At 38.3% G+C, this 5,215-nt stretch overlaps 1 pseudogene; it reads left to right on the top strand.

The window, feature by feature from the left end:
- Nucleotides 1-2,825: 2,825 nt before the first annotated feature.
- LOC126012839 (uncharacterized) lies at nucleotides 2,826-2,944 on the top strand (annotated as a pseudogene).
- The last annotated feature ends 2,271 nt before the right edge of the window (nucleotides 2,945-5,215 follow it).

Here is a 5,215-nt window from a genome sequence, read left to right as displayed (position 1 = left end):
CAGAAATGGTAAAGTTCTTTAGCTATCATTTTCTTTTTCTTTTAAAACTTAATTTTAGACTGCCAATCTAAGTACCAGATCAGACCACAGAAAAGTGTTTGATCCTCAACACATGGTTAAAGATGGGTTGCTTCCATATGTTCCTAGATCTGGTTGGAGCCTGGTGTGGCCTTTTGTCTTCAATGCTGCTAGTCTGAACCCCATTCTCTAAACCAGGTTCTGCAATCAGGGACTTGTTCAGATCAGGGCTGTAATTAATCCTGTGAAAAAGGATAGCAGCTGAAAATTTAAAAACAAACGAACAGAAAAATAAAACAAAAACCATATTGTTACAAAAGGGAAAAGGTAAACCTGGAAAGTCCATGTGAAACTGACCCACAAAAGAAATCTACAAGACATCTCTGTGTCAGGCTGGATTCATGCCTGTTTCTGGAACCTGGCATAGGGTAAACCACTTATTTTCAGACTTCCCTCTTTCCCTCACTCTCCTTGTCACCTCTACCTGCTTAGTAAGTTTTCTAGAAAATCTTTTCTGACCTCACCACTGGGTAATCCTGACTGACAAGCAAAACTATGAAAAGAACAGTAGGGGCAAACAGGGGAAAAGGTAGCTGCCACAGCAGTGTGGAGGAGCCCGAGACTCCCAGAGCAGCTTATCCCCTTCTAACCCAGAACTTACAATTCCGGGAACTTCTGAGCTGGGAAACGAGGCACTGGATTCCTGGAGAAGAAATAGAGGTTGATCACCATATTGGAAATCAAGCCTCTGGGGAGATTTCTGGAGGGAAATGAAAAACATGGAGGCAGAGAAGCATTAAGCAACGAAGTCTGTGCTGGAAGCAGCCACAGGACCGTATTCGAAAAACAGGAGTCTGGCCGTGAGTGTCTCTGTCATGCCGAGGGGCTGTGAATTTCGGTCACAAATCTACCTGGCCGAGCTCACGGGTCACAGATATTAGTGCCAAGAGACTGAGAAGGGGAAGCCCCCTTGATTTTGCTTTATGGGTATGAGATACTGCCTCTGATACAACACTAGGGTCAGGAAGTAGAGTGCTGTTATCAGGCAGTGGGACTCAGACCCACAGGTGTTGCTTTTTGTGCTGAGCTGGCAGGACGCTGACATTAGCTAAAAGGGGAAATATGGGATGTAGTCAACACTGGTGGTGGGAATGGCCCTAATTCACTGTGATTTTATGCTGAAATACAACTATGAAGGACTTATAATTCATAATGGTCTCAATAACATACATACATACATACATACACACACACACACACACACACACACATACACACACACCTTGCTAGGTGAAATGAAAAAAACACTGGAAGGCCTCACCAGCAGAGTAATAGTTGCTGAATACAGAATTAATGAGCTGGAAGATGAGCTGCATAACAACTTCGTACAAGAGAAGTTGGAAGAGAGCCTTAAAATAAATGAACAGAGGGGTCGGAGAGATAGCATGGAGGTAAGGCGTTTGGCTTTCATGCAGAAGGATGGTGGTTCAAATCCAGGTATCCCATATGGTCCCCTGTGCCTGCTAGGGCGATTACTGAGTGTAGAGCCAGGAGTAACCCTGAGCACTGCCGGGCATGACCCAAAAACCAAAAAAAAAAAAAAAAAAAAAAGTCCTCAAAATAAGTGAATAGACAACAATTAAACTTTCTGATAAATTCAACAGGAACACCTAAAAATCAAAGGGATTACAGAGAGGCAGGAAGAAAATCCCTGTAAATAAGCAACAGTCAGACATTGTTGAGAAGTTTCCAGAGCTAAAGAGAGCATAAATTTACATCCTAGATGCCAAAGAATACCAGCTAAAAGAGACCCAAATAAAATCACTCTAAGGCATATTCTAGTCACAATGATGAAAACCAGGAGGATATAGAATACTGAAAGCATAGGAAAAGAGTAGCAAGATTTTTGAGCTATACAGTTCTGGGATATATAGAATGTTGACCACAGTTAGTTACCCATGACTAAATCTCTAACAAACCTTTTACTAAATATTTTTGGGAGGATACACCCAATGGTGTTGGTTGGGTGGGTGTTTGCACTTAGAACAATGCTTAGAAGTATGTCAAATCCATGCCGTGCTCTTTTACTGATCCTTTAGGACATTGTTACATATCATTTTAGCTTTTAAAAAGCATAATTTAAAGGCTAGAAGTTATTTTGTTGAAATCCTATAAATTTATGTAACTATAGCTGGACTTTTAATCAATTATTTAATCTTTGTTCTTTTGGAGAATAAGAACTTTATCACTGTGCCTTATACGTGAATGTAGTTTTCTGAACACATGATTAATTTTCCCAGTTGACTAAACTTTCCATACTGGTGACAGTAGTATGACTACTGGTGACAGCATTATGGAATTCTATTTAATTGTGAGAAATATGAGAACTGCCTGTTGCTATATTAACTGCAAATAGTATTTAATTCTCTTGCTTAGATTCCTTCTCTTTTTCACTTGGCTTATCCCTATATCCAGGGTTATCATGGAACAGCAATCTTGAGCAACATGATTTTACTCTTGGCCATGCTTCATAATTCTAGAGCTTTCTACTTGATCCAAACACTAGCTTTTTTAATAACTTAGATACTTGATTGAAATAGTTATATCAATGACTGATAACTAAAGCTATAAAATCTAGTGCTTCAGAGCTGCCAATGGCCAAATTGGTGCATCTAGAGGAGAGAGACGGGGAGAGAGGGAGAGACAGAGAGAGAGACAGAGACAGAGACAGAGAGACAGAGGCAGAGACAGAGAGACAGAGACAGGAGAGACAGAGACAGAAAGAGAGAGACAGAATGTGTGTGTGAGTCTACAGCCATACCGTCCTGAACGCTCCCCATCTCGTCTAATCTCGGAAGCTAAGCAGGGTCAGGCCTGGTTAGTATTTGGATGGGAGACCGCCTGGGAAAACAGGGTGCTGTAGACTTAAAAAAAAAAAAAAGAATGTGTGTGTGAGTGTTCAACAGGAACAAATATGTGTGGAGGGGTAGTTAGAGGAAATAGAGAGAGAAATGCAAGCATTTAAATAACTACTTGGAACTATTTCCCAGACCTTTGATCACATGAGAATACTCAGAATTCTTATTATAAAATGTTCCCCTTAGTTTGGTTTAAATTGTTTTTTCTGTCACTTGAAATCAGAGTTATCCCTGTTCCTTGTCTGTGGTTTTAAATCTCTGCCTAGGCCCCAAAGACTATTTCTGCTGGTCCATTTACTTAGAAAAATCCCCATCTGGATCTTTGTTATTTTTCAGTCTGACTAAAAAAATAAAACTTCTAAGAAAATATTTTTGTTTTAGAGAAATATCTTAGGAATGGCATAAAATAAGACTCAGGCATCCAATTAGAGGAAGGAGGTAAGATCTGTGAAGCTTTTAAAAAATAATGTTGATGATGAACATGCACATTTATTACAGAAATTAAAAATACAATGCTTTTGGCAGGTTAGCCTAGACATTTCTTCATGATATCTTAAAGCATAGAGATCTTGCAATCTGCCTCCTTGAGATATATGTTATTGCCTAAATATAATCTCATTATATTTTTTATTGATTGGTATCTAAAAAAACCACTTCCCTATCAAATTCTGACTCACAAAATGCTATGACATTGTACCTACAATAAGCAAATCACTATCCTTGATCAGTATAAGTATGACTTTTAAGGTAAAATATCTTCTGGTGTAATAGGGATATTCTGCTGTCAATAGAGAATAGCAATATGTAGATATGCAGTATATTTCCTGGTGCAATGGGGAAAGATTACACAGGTGTTTTCCAATTCTTTTTAATTTTGTCCTTATCACACTCCTTCTAGGTCTATTTATAGAAAATACAATGGGTACTCATTGTAGTTAATTGATCACTCTAATGTGAAGTGGGGATTTGAATTCATTTCTATATCTATATGTCCTCAAAGTTCGTGCTATTTATATTACTATACATTTTCACCATCTAAAGTATCTCCTATGTATGATTAGGAAATAAAATATACATATAATTAAGAAATAAAGCATATGTATATTAAAATGTAGCCAGTACCAGAAGACAGGAACCTTATATTCTGAAATAAAGAAATGTGTATAAAATAGGGCTGGAGATATAGTACAGATGTAAGGTGCTTGCTTGCCTTGCATGATGCCTACCTGGGCTCAATCCCTTGCACCACATAAAATAATCCAAGCACTTCCAGAAATGAACATGGGGCATTACTTAGAGTAGCTTCCAAACTAAGAACAAAGAAAATATCCAAGAGATTCAGAGTAGAACGAGTCTCTGCAATTAGGTAGTTTGGACCCATGAATGAGTTGGATATGGTTTATGGAAGGAGATGGACTTAGACATCAGGGAAGAGAGTACAGAACTCTCGTTGGTAAATAATGTTATTATTGAGTTTAATGGAAATGATGTGAGTAGATAGTTGCTCCTCAGAACTGTGTCAGTCTCAGAGTTGATTATTTACTGTTAGCTAAGGCAAAGTCACTGGTCATTTTTTGGGAGCCTGGAAAGCAACTGCTGATGGATTTCTTTTAATGATTTGCCTGAGTAATTTGGGAGATTAGGGCAGACTGGTGAAACTTGCACAGACCTTTAGCTCTTATCTGCAAAGCTAATTAGACTTTTCACAGTGAATTAAATTTTCCATTTCCCTATACACCCTATTTCAAATTGGAGAAATGAGAATATTTAAATGTTTGCCATTTCAATATCTGAGAGTACTTTAGGACTAAAGCTCACTGCACTTTTTATTTCTTGACATGCTCCTAAAGATACCATGAAGATCTAATTCTGTAATATCTAAGTCTAGACAAATACCTGGATTTTAGCCAATAGAGTCATTTTAAAATGACAGAAGAAAATAATATAGGAAAGGTTTGAGGTTATGATGTTGATCTCAATGGGTAGTTGAGGCCTACATTACTGTGATTACTATTTTAGGTGAATTGTCATATGGATAATTTCAGGTAAATTAAAGCAGAACTATAATTGGGATATCCACTTCACTATCTTCTTAAAGATAATATTTTTTATTTAATCTCAAATATATATTGGTTTTTGGGCCACACCTGGCAGCGCTCAGGTGTTACTCCTGGCTCTGTGCCCAGAAATTGCTCTTGGTGGGCTCGGGGACCATATAGAATGCTGGGGATTGAGCCCTGGTCCACTTGGGGGACCAGCAGTATGCAAAGTTGCAAGTC

This window comes from Suncus etruscus, chromosome 6 (genome assembly GCF_024139225.1).
Source record: "Suncus etruscus isolate mSunEtr1 chromosome 6, mSunEtr1.pri.cur, whole genome shotgun sequence".
NCBI classification, from domain to species: Eukaryota; Metazoa; Chordata; class Mammalia; order Eulipotyphla; family Soricidae; genus Suncus; species Suncus etruscus.
This window is presented reverse-complemented; position numbering and strand designations above follow the sequence as displayed.